The sequence below is a fragment of the Stenella coeruleoalba genome (assembly GCF_951394435.1).
Source record: "Stenella coeruleoalba genome assembly, chromosome: 4".
NCBI classification, from domain to species: Eukaryota; Metazoa; Chordata; class Mammalia; order Artiodactyla; family Delphinidae; genus Stenella; species Stenella coeruleoalba.
The window spans coordinates 66,608,946-66,624,622 of NC_137149.1; positions in this window are offsets into that span (position 1 = coordinate 66,608,946).

The following is a 15,677-nucleotide window of genomic DNA, read 5'->3' on the forward strand; positions in this document are numbered from 1 at the left end:
TTCTTGTTGTCCCAGGGTCTTTTTTAAAGATAAATTATTGGTAGATTGATTGCAGTTTTGTCTGGTCTTTCATGCACAAACCTCACACATCGCAGAGAAGCTAGTCTGTAGTTCCTCAAAGCAGAGTGAAAAATTTAAACTTTTTTTGGCAAGCAATATGCATATAATATCCTTTTAGATTTCAGGTATTGTTTCTCCGGATCTTTTGTAGTTTCCTCACCTATAATAATTTGACAGTAATTTTTTTGGTTTTTTACTTGACTTCATAGAGTTATTTCTAAGGCATTAAACTTAGTTTCCATAGAATAAAATATATTTCTCTTTGTTCTCGAATTTAACCAGTCTGTGTAATATTTCGTTGTAATAAACTATTATACTCAATAAAAATTAATGTGTTATTTACTTATATAATTATACACATAATTGTAAACCCAATTACAAGGCAATGATTTGGGAAGAAACGAAACTGACTCTTGATAGATTCTGTTTGCTGGTAGCAGAAATATGCAGGCGGAGAGAGTGTTTCTCCTGGTGGTAAGCATTCAGCAGGCAGGAGACATCCGAAGGAATGGGGAGCGTCTGCCAACCTTGGAAGTCTGCAAAGTGGAAATGGACAATGAAAGCTTGAGCTAACTGATATGACAGTAACAGTAACCAGGGACATTTAATAATATGCTCAAGGTCATTCATCCTCACCTTCTGCCTTTCAGGTTCATCAGCAGCTGGTATTGCTTAGCTACCAGCATTTCAAAATGCAGCCTGTGTTTGACTTGCAGTGTTTGACTGGAGACTCAGTTACTTTGGAAGATATGTTGTTCTCTGCAAGGGTGAAACACTTCCACACCTGCTTCACTTAGAAAGAGACAGTTTCTCTCTGTGTCTGGCTTATTTCCACTTCACACAATGTCCAAGGCATGATCTCACTTATATATATGGAATTTAAAAAGTTGAATACATAGTAGCAAAGAGTAGAATAGTGGTTACAAGGGGTGGGGAGCAGACAAACAGGGAGATATTAGTCAATGGGTACAACGATGTAGTTCTATTGGATCAATAAGTTTTAGAAATCTAATGTACAGCATGATGACTAGAGTTACTAATGCTGTATTGAATACTGGAGATTTGCTAAGTGAGTAGATTTCTGGTGCTCTCACCACACAGTCTTGCATACACACGCACACACACATGCACAGGAAAGGTAATGGTGAGGAGATGTGTAAATTAACTTGGCTGTAGTAATCATTTCACTATGTATATGCATATAAATCATCATGTTTTACCTCTCAAATATATACAATTTATATTAAAAATAAAATAAAATTTAAAAATTAAAAAAATAGACAGTCTTACTGAACATACTGACCCTTTTTTGCTTTACTGGAAGCCATTACAGGGTTCTTATCAGGAAGCACTCCTCTTTGGAGAACCATTGGAAATTCTTTGATGGGAGAAAAATTTTTTTCAAGTATGGGGGAGTATCCATGTTTCAAAGCATAATTCCTCTAAGAAAAGAAAGAAGACCCATTCTGATGGAAACTTTTGTTCTGTCCCTATTTGGAACTTTTTGAACTTTTTCATTGAACCTAGCATAGAACACACTGGAAAACTCAAAATGCATGATTCAGTAGCAAGGTAACTTTGAAGAGAATATAACTTTCATAGAAGAATATAAGATAGCCTAAAAGCTTTGCTTATATGTAGCAAAACTGAAGCCGACTCTTAATACATACCTAGAAAACCCATATTGATTCTCTGCATTGTACATGGCTCAGTTAGCAATCTCTGCTCTTAAGTAGTTACTTTTTTTCCCTCTGTTTTCTGTGATCTTAACCCTTTTCTTTCCATCCCCTTGTTAGAAGAATATCAATATAAATGTTATCTGAGTACCCAAAAGAGAGGTAGATAGATCAGCTACAAAGCAAAATATTTGCATCATCTAGAAAATGGTGCTAGATGTGGTCCCTATTTTATACAATAAAAGAAAAATGTTAATACAAATGGAAAATAGTGATCTTTTAAATGTTTTTCTTATAAATTGCTAGTTGCTTTGGTCCATGTTTTGCATATTGTATATTTTTGTATACTGCTTTGCATTTGACAGATGAAGGCATTGTGAAGCCCGAAAAACCCCCAGGAGAAGCATGAGTACCAAATCTAAGGTGCTGTTTCCTGGAAGACCAGATGCCACTCATTGCTGTGAAGTTTACATATTTGCTTTGACCTTTGGAGGTCTGTTTTGAGTGGTTTCCTGTTTGCTGTAGATTTTGCCTGGAAACAGAATTGTCAATATATTTTCTGTCACATTTTTTTTTTCTGACTAGGAAATATTATAGCATGTTTAATCCTAGGAAAGAGAAATACATCTGTTTTTCAGAACATTCTTCCCTAAGGTAAAATTGTACTCTGTATTTTTTCAGTAGTTGCTATGAATCCTTTGCTGTTATAAATATGTGAACAGCTGTAGTAGTGTGTTACCCCCACTAGATATGTCCTCTTCCCGTTTTCTTCTCCTTCCATGTTTGTAGAAATCGGAATTGGGGAAGCTCTTTGAGCCTATTTATAAAGTAGAAGTCTCTGAATAAAATATATGTTTGTTAACAATGTTATTGTGATAAGTAATCGTGTGTAGTAATTCCCTGAGTTTCTGGAATCAAAACTAAGCATGGGATTCTCAGTTAAGAAATGTACCAGGTATTGTGAGGGCTACAAAGATGAATATAATAGGACTTTGTCCTAGTGTGATTGGAGAGATAAGACAGGTTATAGGTAAATATAACACAAACTCTGTCATGTAGATTATTGGTTCTCAGATGTCTGGTAAAGACGCTGAATAACGTAAGTTGCTCAAAAGGGCAGAATATGTGAACATGGGAGCCTTCTTTGAGGGCTTAGCTTGAAGCAGTGCCTTTAATAATATCTAGAATTTCTATAGGCAAAGATATGGATGGAAAGTCATGCCCAGCTCTGAACTCAGGCAGGTGGAAAACAAGGTGCTTAGCACAACGTCTGGCAGATGGCAAACATCCATTACAGGTTCCAAATGATCCCAGAGATGATGATGATTCCAATGTGTCATTGTGATTAGGAGCACAAGCTCTGGATTTGAATTATTTGGTTTTGAATCCCAGTTCTGCCGTTTGCCAGCTCTGTGACTTTAGGCAAGTTTCTTATACTTTCTGTGCGTCAATTTTCTTATTTGTAAAATGGGAGTAACACTGATACCTAACTTATAGAGTTGTTGCGAGTATTAAATTAATACACTAAAGTACCTGTATGCTTCAGTACCTGCCACACCGGATTAGAGATAGTTTGGGACTAAACTGTAAAAAGTTTGAAAGCACAGGGCTTTGTATTCATCCTGTAAGCAATGAATGCCTTTTCAGTCAGGTTATGTATTCCATGAATGATTGTTTTGGTAAATGAAAGTAATGATATGTGTCTATATAATTTTTGCCTGCACTGAGCATCACGCGGACCTTAGTTTACCGACCAGGGATGGAACCTGTGCACCCTGCAGTGGAAGTGCTGAGTCCTAACCACTGGAGCCCCAGGGAAGTCCTGAAGTAATTATGTATTAAAAGAAGTGAGGTACATATATGTATATGCATAACTGATTCACTTTGCTGTACACCTGAAACTATCACAACATTGTAAATCAACCATACACCAATAAATATTAAAAAAAAAAAAAAGGGATTCCATACTTTCATCCCTAGAGTCTTATTCAGAGAGAAAAAAAAGAAGAGAGGGACTCGGGAAGTAAAAACTTAAGCATTTAGAATGCAGTAGGCACTCTTCACCAATGATATATATAAGGCTGGTTTTTGCATAATCAGAATATATGAATCTGGAAACCAAGAGGAGTGAATCCTCTAAATATTACTCATATTTTGGCTCAAAATATTTTTGTTTCTTATTCCCATGATGTTAGGCTATTGATATCTTAGTATTCAAAGCAGGAATGCTTCCACAGGGAACCAAAACAATGGTTTATTGAAATGAAAGTCGTGACATTTATAAGGCCATTTTTAGCTTCTGATGACACCAGACCTACAGAAAACAAGGTTACAGTTCGGCTGATTTATCCTGTTTGTCAATGGAAAATAATATTGGTGCTACACAATGTGTGCAGGCAGGAAGCTATCTAGAACCAGGCAGCTTCTCAGACATCTCCTAGTACTGCCACAGTGACGGAGGTTAATGGAGGATAATAGTCTCACAATAAAAGCAGGGCAATCATAAGGTGAGGTAACCTGGAGAAAAAGATTTGGATCACCCTAGAGGAAGAAATTTGTAAATACAAACCATGTTTTATGACCAGCTGTAGAAACACAGATGAGAGTTGTGATCCACATATTATAACTTTCCCCATTATCTCTCCCCATCGTTTTTCTTTACGTGTATCAGTTAACCTCTGTACTTTCTCCCCCCTTACCTTCCCCTACTATTTTTCAGAGTATGGAGTTGGTAATTAACTTTATAAGTGAGTCTATATTTAACTTGAAATTCATATCAAAACTTCAACCATGTCAGTCATTGTCTCTATCTTTGGGTCAGCTTCATTCTTTCTCCAGTTCAGTCAGATATGTAGGGGTAACCTGGGTTAGAACCAAAGACTTATAGGTTCTTGTTGGTGGGGTAGATATTTTTCCAACATATCATGTAGCTGATGAGAATAGTGTTTGTTTTTGTTTGTTTTTGTTTGTTTTTTTAACATTAAGCTAGTTTATCATTGTGCTTTGGAGAACAGTGCCTGGGAATGAGAGTGTGAACTAAAAACAAGTATAGATCTGATTCCTTTACTGTGGCCTGGATGGGAATCTGGACTAGTAAGTGCATCCCAGTAAGAAGTGACAAGCAGCAGTTGTCAAACTGTGTAGGACGTGTCTTTGACAATGACCTGTGACTGTGAAAATCATGCCACTATTGGAATAATCAGATAATCAAAATGAATTAAAGACTTAAATGATCAGCTAATGCTCAGGAAAGCAGGGTCCCCCCAGAATGTTGGAAAATCCAAGGGCTTAGAAAACTCTCACCTGAGAGATATTTACTCCCTACTAACTCCCTGCTAATAAGGAAGAGGTTGATCTGGACAATTGTTGGAAAAATTAAAGTAATGTACAGTAGGTTTATGCCAGCATATTTTCTTCAGGTATCTGAGTAGTAGGAGTGATCTTTGATGTCTACAATAACTTACTTCTGAATATTACATTTATACATGATTGCTATAGCTTTTTGTAAAATAAAGGGAAAAAAAGGAAAAAACCTACCACAATACACACTTTGATGTTGTTTCCTTCAGAACTTTTCACCTATGACCTTTGTAAATTTCGACCAGCCTCTTTTTTTCCAGCTTTACTGAAGTATAACAGACAATAAAAATTGGACACAACTACATTTTAAAATGTGATGTTTTGATATTTGTATGCATTGTGAAATGATTACCACAGTCATGCTAATTAACTGGTTTGAATCACCTCACATAGTTATCTTTGTGTGTGTGTATGGCAAAAACATTTAAGATCCAGCCTCCTGGCAAATTTCAAATATACAATATAATATTATTAACTATAGTCAGCATCCTGTACGTTAGATCTCTAGAATTTGATTATTCCACGTAACTGAAATTTTGTACCCTCTGACTGACATCTTCCCTACCCCTCCTCTCCTAGCAGACCACCATTTTACTCTCTGCTTTTATATGTATTCTAAATATAAATATAAATGTAAACTTTTTAGATTCTAAATATAAATGAGATCATGCAGTATTTGTCTTTCTGTGCCTGACATTTCACTGAGCATAATGTCCTCTAGGTCCACTCAGGTTGTCACAAGTGACAGGATTCCCTTCTTTTTTAAGGCTAAATAATATTTCATTATATATATATGTACCACATTTCCTTATCCATTCATCCATCAATGGACACCTGTTTATGCTCCACTGAGGGGCTGTAATCTCACCTGAAATCCTTCACTCCTGTGAAGGTATTTTTGTGCGTGGATAGTTGTTCAAATTGATGTTTCTGTGAATAGAGGAGCACTTGAAACTCCTATTCTGCCATCTTGCTGACATCACTTTCTGTCTCTCTCTGTCTCTCTCTGTCTCTCTCTCTCTCTCTCTCTCTCTCTCTCTATATATATATATATATATATATATATATATATATGTAGAAGTGGTGATTCACTCCTAAATTTTCCTTCATGGTTGCAAACATTATTACTTTTCCAGATAGAGGTAGGACAATCACATTTCAGATTATAAATTAAAGTTTTCCTGACACTAGTTAGAATTTCCTGTGCATGGGCATCAGTCTACAGTAAACCTGTTTTTGTTCCTCAGAGAGAGTTAATTCTCCCTCTTGTTTGTCAACAAAGATATCTTGTGTGGAGAAAACAAAGTGTGCATCCTAAATGCCACAAAGATGCTAAAAGGGAGCAAATGGATGAAACTCATTGGAATACTCATCTTGGAAGATTATTGAAAAATTAGGACAGAATTAGAGACTGTTGGATTACAAAACAAGAGAAACTACCTCCAAAGCCTTGGTGTATATGTTTTAAGTAGCACCAGAACTACAGTTATGACCTATGTATTTAGCAATTTCTGATGCTCTGGCTTACTATCTTTATACTAAAGCATATTCACTAATATCCCAGCTCCTCCATTTTCTCTCCAGGTGCTAGAAATTTTGGTGCTGCTCAATAGAGGTCTTACCTCTAGAATACACAGAGGACACAAATCTTAAAAATGAAGAACTGGAATGCCATTAATTTGTGCTTCTTTTAATATCTAGTTGTATTTATTTAAAAAAAGTAACACAGGATTTAGGTATTACCTGGCAGAATGTATTAGTGTTGACGTTCCATCTGACGACTTTAAAAGAGGTTTTAAATTGAATTATTCAGTGATGTTTATGGGCTTAAATAATGATCCAATGAACAAATATGAACAAAAATTCATGACATGTATAAATATGACTTTCCCCCATACAATTTCCCTGACTGCCTTTTCGCAGTATTGTTCCAAAAAATTCTATCAATTCTTCCTTGCCCAGGCAGTCTTAACACAAAAGCTACTAGTATTTCTAGATTTTTTGTGTGTACTTGTATGGGTGGCAGTATAGATTATGAGCTCAAACATAGAATGGAAGATTTGACATTCTGAGACCTGAGAAAAACTCACATGATTCAATGTTTTGGACAAGGAAACTGATGGTAAATTTTTAGTAAAATGTCCTCTGAGATCTAACGTAGGCATGGGCTCTCTTCTGAAATTTTTGCTGCCTCTTATATTTAGAGCTTGTATACAGCTTGAGGGGGAGACACTCTAACTCTTCTTTAAAGGAAGTTTTATTTAACTTTCTCCGAGCAGATGACAGCCTCCTGCCATCTTCTCCATTGCTCTTTTTTCTGCTCTTTCCTCTCCTTTGAAGATTAGTTCAGCATGTGGGAATAGAAAGCTGTTATTTTCTTTCGTATTTTCTTCTTCCTCAAACTGCTGTCTTAAGAAAATCCAAGTGATGAACTAGAATGTTTGCTAAAAATGTGCTGCTTAATGATATATAGAAAATATACTAAATATTTCCCTAGTCGTTTGAAAAGTAAAGTCTCTAAAAAGTCAAAATCTGGATTTTCACTAGGTGAACATGCTTTAGAATTTGAGGTACATCTGCCCACGATATAGGAAAAATTGATTAAAAATCAAAATATGTAATTAGGTTCGTACCTTTTTTCCCTACATAGTGAAGTTAATCAACACATGAAAATTAAATGTAATTGAAATAAAATGGTCAGCTTTTGTTTTTCAGTCTTACAGACATTTTTCAAACTCTTGCCAAAATTGCAGACCTAGGTGAAATGTAGTGACAGTTTTCATGGTCTGAAAGAGGGTTGCAGATGTTGGTGAAATATGTGCTACCACTTTTCACTGCTTGACATACCACATCCTGGAAGTCTGTTTCGTTTTAATGTAGACATTGTTCTGAAATAAGGAAACAAGTTAAGGAAATTACTGCCATATGAAAAACAAATTTCCACTTGAAACTCTAACAAGGGCTGTAACAATATAATACCACCAACTGCTGGGTGTCAAATTCTGCTGAAAGACTTTCAGAAAAACTTTGATAATTATGAATCTATCTTCACCAACGCCTTCCAATTAACTATAAACTTTATCTCACCACCTTCACAAATTCTAGCCCAGGAGAATAATCATCTATCCATAGACATGTTTATTTTAATGTGTGAAATTCATTGTAGAATTTCACAGTAGAATCCAGTGCCTTTTGTTTCAAAGTGAAAAAGTGGGTTTCACCAGCTGGGTTTCAAAGACCATACAAATTGGAGCTGGATGGGCCACTGGAGTGTGAATGAAAGACTTATTGCCTTTGGCCTGCTCATTTGGAGCCCTTTTCTAGCTGTGCACATGTTTTCCCAAACCATTCATCTTGTATTGAATTTCCTGCAAACATACAGATACTTCAGCCCCATTGCACAGCCTACCTAATGCTTTATTCATTGGATTTGATTTATTTATACTGTGCTTATTTCTCCCAGTGCTCTGATGTGAACTTAATACAAATTTTATCCAAGGCAAAGACAGCAGCCAAAACTAGTTTTAATAAAAACAAATACCAGAAAAGTATGGAAAGATGAGTCATGTGTTCTATGCTAGGGATCCTATCAGTAGGGAGCAGTGAGCAATGAGGTTCCAAAGGAGTTCCAAATGTGTTTCAAAAATAAAGATACTTGGCCTCTGAAAATTTTTAGGGAACACAGTTGGGTTGGCAGTCACATCCAAAGTAGTACATGAAAGAGAAAGGTAGAAGTTTTGAAGGCAACTTTTTGATGATAACTGAACCATCAGTCTTTAAGACTAATTTATGACTCTTGCCAAATTTTGTTCCCCCAGGCCTTCAGATATGTTTAGGGAAAATGATATTTTTGAAAGAAATGACATTATACTCTTCTAAAAAGAAATACAAGCAATGTTTTGTGGGACTTCTGCATTTGAGAACTTTTGAAAAGTTTGGTCACCCTGTGTGAAAGCGATTCGACTCTGGATCATATAAGCAGAAGTACTATTTAAGATGAACACGGTGAACTGAGGACCTCGAATTTAATTTTAGAGTAACTGAGAACATAGACTCTGGAGGATTGTACATTTTATAGCCTATGAAAAACACAGCTGATAGCAGAGTTCAATAATATTTTTGTCAGACCTGTGCAGTCAAGAACACAGAGGCCACTCATGTATTCTAGGTATAAAAGATCTAATATATTAATGAAAGAGGTACCCAGTTGTTGGAAGAGTTGGGGGTCCAGGGAGCCACTGTTGAAGATCTCAGCCTGAAACCTCAAATAGATGGTTGTTAAGTCCTTATCTGGAATCTGCTGCAATTCTTAAGCATCTCCAGGAAGCTCCCAACAACATGCTAAGGTTTCAGTAGTGAGGCTGGTGGTTCTTGGGCTCCCTAGGAAGACTCTAGGTCTCATGTTTGTCCACACATCTGACGGCAATTGCTTCTGGAAAATAATGGCTTCATACAAATCTCATGCATATGCTTCTCATTGGCACGTCCTAACCCAGAACCATGCAAAGGAGAAGGATGGTGGGAATTATAGTCCTTACCTTTACCGTCCTTACCTGAAGTCTTAGAATTGACCTCAGAAGAGAATAGAAGTCATGATAAACTGACAGTGAACTCTCCAGCCTAGTTTTTGAAGGCAATTTCAGGGAAGTACAGGAAATTGTGCTTCAGATATAAAACCTGAAAAATAGGGCTTCCCTGGTGGCGCAGTGGTTGGGAGTCCGCCTGCCGATGCAGGGGACACAGGTTCGTGCCCCGGTCCGGGAAGATCCCACATGCCGCGGAGCGGCTGGGCCCGTGAGCCTTGGCCGCTGAGCCTGCGCGTCCGGAGCCTGTGCTCCGCAACGGGAGGGGCCACAACAGTGAGAAGCCCGCGTACAGCAAAAAAAAAAAAAAAAAAACAAAAAAACCTGAAAAATACCAGTAAAGTAGACACTGGAGGGGGAAAATTAAACTCTCAACTTATAAAGTATCTTCTACTCGTGTAGACAAAACATAGAATTCCGGAAGTCTAGCTTCTTACTGTTTGGTAAATTACTTTAAGAATGCCACTTCTTAAAGAACATGACCTAAAAGACAATGGTGAATATATAGTAAGTATCTGCGCAGCTTATGAACCAGTAAACTCTCCTTTGCTAAGGAAACATATGACAACCCTAGTTCCCAAAGCCACATAATGGAATCCTTGTTCACAAGTTGCTTTGACCATGGGAAGGCATTTGGCTCAACAAGGCTGATAAGATTCTTCCTCCAGGGAATCTTAGGTGAGTCTGGGCTTTTCCTGAGCATACCAGATCTAACCTTGGGACATTGGGTTAGCCAAGGTCTGCAGGCCATGTGGACTGGGAAGCTGAGCTATGGAGAGAGAAACAAAGAGAAAGTTGAGAGCAGCAAGATGAGGGGTGAAGTGAGAGCTCTACAACTTTCCAGTTCCTTCTTGCAGTCTCTTTTGGAGACCTGGAGTTGCCGCCCCTGGATTCTGCAAAATATCCCTGTGTCTATCTAGTAAAGTCTACCCCCTCAGTCTGTCTCAGCTATATTTTTGTTTTTCCTTAATATGTCTTGAGTTGGTTTCTGTTACTTGTGATCATAAACCACTAAAAAGGATGTTCATTGTATTTAAAGTACTATTCAATTCAGGAATATCTCAATTTAAGAGCGTCTCTAATGAACAAAATAATGCCACTATTGCCTTCCTATTCCCTTTTTGATTCATTTATTCATTTCCACATTCTTATTTTTCCTACAGTCCTGTGATTCTGGAACTTTTAACTGACCCTCCCCCTCCTTTCTCCCATCTCCCTAACTGATAAGAAGATGAGAAGAGAAATAAAATCTGAAACTCAAACCACGTGGTTTAGACTTGCTAAAATTAGCAGTAAATGAGAGACAATTAAATTTAATGACCTAAATGAGGCTCTAACAAGCCTTCAAGGTAACCTCTTCCTAATCCTGTGGAGCAAGTAAAGCACAACTTTATTTCTTAGCAATATAATCAAAGCTACACTCTCCAGAGAATGCACTGGATTTCACATCAAATGACAGATCACCAACTTCTCTTTAGCAAGGTAATTGGCCATGCTGGTAAGTATATTATTGTTAATATAAAATATTGTAATAGGTAATAGGAAACCTGAATCAGCAATGGCAGATTTAGAAATGAGTTAAAAATTGGGCAGAGGAACATTTATTGCAATTGACTTTCATATAAGGTAAAAGAGAGACAGAGAGAGGGGGGAAGGGAGGGGGCAGCATTTCTCTTGGGCACAAGGCTTTACTGAAAAAACAAAAGTAAGAAATATATATTATTGGCTGTATCTACTTCATCATTTTCATAAGAAAAAAACATTGACAGTTACTTCATGTATTATTTCTAACCATTGCTTTTGTATTATTGCATTAAAAGCTAATTTTATTCACTTAGGCCAAGACACAAAATGTGACCACAAAAGCATTCAACAGGAAACATTTATGCCCTAAATAATTCAGGCCGCAGAAGAATTTAGATAACTTAGTTTCCTTTAAATAATTTAGGTGTGGCACTTAAAAGACACTGAATAATCCGCCCATGAATTGAGAGGCAAAATTATGGTGCATAATTTTTGATATTTAAATCTTAGATGTCTTTTCTCTTTTATTCCAGCATAATCAATCTGAAAAGAATTGTTTTAAAAGGAACGGGTTATGATAGATTTTCAAAATATCAGCTCTTAGCAGCTCATCAGCACTTTTTTGAATGTTTTGCAAGGAGCTGGAAGATTATAGCCTAATCTAAGGCCCATCTAGTATAAAGCCTTGCTATGTTTCCCTTGAATGACTCACTTTACACAAATCATTTTCCCTTTTATATATATTTCACACTATATGTTCCTTTTATAAAGAAGCACCACAGTCCCCTTGAATGTTTGGTGTATTGCTCTCAAAAGACATTAGTCCTGTAGCAATTAAAAATATTCAGTTTTAGAATAGAATAAGGCGTGTTCAGGTACACCAGAGTCATGACAAAGGTTTTGGTACAAAACATTTCAAATACTTTATAGGAGATGTGGATAATGAAGTCACAGAGTTCCTTTCCTTGACCAAGCCAATCAAGCTATCTGCTTGCATCGTTACACGAATTGAATTGTTTGGTGTTAAAACACGACAACATTGTTTTAACAAAGCATAATTAAAGTTAAGCTATTAGGATAAGAAAAACTTTCAATAAATTTACATATTGAAGTGGTATGGTTTAGAAATTTTGTTTCTATAATGGGATTTTATTAAATATGTAACATTAAAATTAAGAGAGATAAGCAAATTAAATACTTATAAGCTTATTACATTTGCTAGCTGATTAAATTTAAATAAATAGGTAATTTACCTCTCATGACTGCTTATTAAAAATGTTTCCAAAGAGAAGAGTTGCAACTGGCTTTTTAAAATGTATTGCTTTTATTGATATTTTACTTGTTTTTCTTTTGTTACCATTATTTTTTTATATTGGCAATATTTTATTTTATTTTAAAATCAACTAAAATGGGGTATAATTGCATACAATAAAATTCAACTTTAGATTTTTGACAGCAGTGTACGCCTGCCTAACTACCATCCCAATCAACAATGCGCATTTCCATCCTTCCAGAAAGTTCTTCTGTGCCCATTTGCTGTCACTCTCTCCTGATATCCCATCCTCCAAAATCAGGTAGACCTGAATTCTATTATTATGGGCAGTTTTTTGTGTTCTAGAATTTCTTATACACAAAATCATGCTGTAATTATTTTTGTGTGTCTGCCTTACTTCACTTAGCATAATGCCCGTGAGATTCATCCCTGTTATTGCATGCATCAGTATTTCTTTGCATTTACTTACCTAGCAGTATCATGTTGTATGAATGCATTACAACTTGTTTATCTGTTTACCTTTGGACGGACATTTCGGTTGTCTCTAGCTTTTGGCTTTTGTGATATTACATTAAATTAAATTATTTATTAGAATAATTTAAATTCTGAAATAATTTCAAACTTAGAATAACACAAAGAATTTAGTTTTCCTCTAGTCATTTAAGAAGTAGTTGATGATATGATGTTCCATCAGCCCAAATACTTTGGTGTATACTTCCTATGAACAAGGACATTCTCCTACATAATCACAACGCAACCATCAAAATTAATATTGATATATTATCATCATTGAATCTATAGACCCTGTTTAAATTTCACCAGTTTTCCCAAGAGTTTAAGCCAAGACTGCATGTTACAATCTCTTTAATGCCCTTCAATCAGAAACAGTTCCTCAGTCTGTCCTTGCCTTTCCTGATCTGAATAATTTTTTAAGATTATTTTTTACAGTTACCTTGTAAAATGTTCCTCAGTTGGGATTTTCCATGATTAGATTCAGGTTATGCACTTTTTTGGCAAGACTATCAGAGAAAGAGTGCTGTGTTCTTTTCATTGTATCTGATTAGGTGTTACACAATTTTAATTTATCTGGTTATTGGTGATGTTAACATTGATCATTTGATTAAGGTGGCATCTGCTATGTTTCTCCATGTAAAATTACTCATGTGCCCTTTTGTGATTAATAAGTATTTTGTAGAGAGTTACTCTGAGACTATGTAAATTCCCATTGCTCATCAAACTTTCATCTGTTCATGTTAGCATCCACTGATATTTCTTGGGTAAATTAATATTACTATGCCAAATTGTGATTTTCTAATTCTATCATTTATTTTACATTTATTAGTTGAAATTATGCCAAAAGAAAATGCTTTCTCTTATCAGCACTTATTTATTCATTTATATCAGTATGGATTCATGGATTCCTATTTTTTAAATGGCTTTTAATCTGCTACAGTCATTATTTTGTTATTCAAATTGTTCTAAATATGGCCATATAGTCTTTTTCAGCTAAGTTTTTTGTTCTTTTAACATGTCTCCATCATTCTTTGAGCACTTTCTTCTTTCTAATACAAGATTTTCCAGGCTAATTTTTAAATTTTCCCTGCTTCATCTTTTTTTTTTTTTTTTTTTTTTTTGGCGGTACGCGGGCCTCTCACCGTTGTGGCCTCTCCCGTTGTGGAGCACGGGCTCCGGACGCGCAGGCTCAGTGGCCATGGCTCACGGGCCCAGCCGCTCCGCGGCATGTGGGATCCTCCCGAACCGAGGCACGAACCCCTGCGTCCCCCGCGTCTGCAAGCGGGCTCCCAACCACTGCGCCACCAGGGAAGACCTGGATTAGACTTTGACTTAAGGGAATGTTATGACTGGTTTGATCTTCTATCCATACCACTACAACTTTCTCCATATCAGCAATAAGCCTGTTTTGCTTTCTTATCATTTTTGTGTTCACAGGAGTAGTACTTTTAATTTCCTTCAAGAACTTTTCCTTTGCATCCACAATGTGGATGTTTGGTACAAGAGACCTATAGCTTTTGTCCGGTCTTGGCTTTTGACATGCCTTCCTCGCTAAGCTTAATTATTCTAGCTCGTGATTTAAAGTGAGAGATGTGTGACTATTCCTTTCACTTGGACATTAGAGGTCACTTTAGGGTTACTAACTGCCCTAATTTCAGTATCTTTGTGTCTCAGAGACTGGGGAGACCCAGAGAGAGGGAGAGATGGGGAATGGCTGGTCCATGGAGCAAGCAGAAGACATACAACATTTATCCATTAAGTTCACTTTCTTATATGAATGCGGTTTATGGTGCCTCAGAACAACTGCAATGGTAACGTCAAAGATCACTGATCACAGATCAGTATAACATATATAATAATAATGAAAGAGTTTGAAATATTGCAAGAACTACCAAATGTGACAAAGAGACACGAAGTGAGCAAATGTTGTTGGAAAAATAGCACCAATAGACTTGCTCAGTGCAGGGGAAACAGATGGAGTCTTTCCCTTCAGGAGTCCTAACAAAAGCTCCATCGTGTTTCACTGTGTTTCAGTATGTCATATGTCCATCCCTTGAGTAATTACTGTGGCTAATTAGAGCTGTCTGCTGAAGCCAAATCTCCCAAATCCCCTGGCATGCCTGTAAAGTAGGTGGAAAGTAGCTTTCCACAGGAACTTTGGAGTATTGTTTTATAAGAAGAAAACTAAAGGGATGTTAGTGGCAAAAGCAAAGGATTTTACTAAATGTCACCGTAAAGAATTATTATCCAGCAAAGCTCTGATTCTATTGTAGCTAACTGCCGTTTACACTGCCACAAAGGGCCGATGTACCTCACGCAGGAGAGTTTTGAATGTGCCTGAGGTTTTATGGTCACATCATGACCAAGAACACGGGCTTCCTGGGATTGAAAAAGGGGTCAGAGCACTAGGCTACATGTTCGCCAGCCTCTCTAAAGCCTCTGCCAGTGTCTGGGCTGCAGATTTTTCTCATCCCCCCTCCCCCCAGCCCTGATCTTTCTTCATTCCCACAGTGTACTTTTAGCTTACTTCTTCACTTCTTCTGTTTGGTATCTGCCGTCACTTAGTTCCTGATTTTTACCATATTTCTAATTTTCCCTTTCCTAAGCAGAGAATGAAATTTCAGAAATGAAAAAAAAGTCAAGTCCTACATTTCTCATGTTCTTCCAATATGACCATTGAGAAGGACA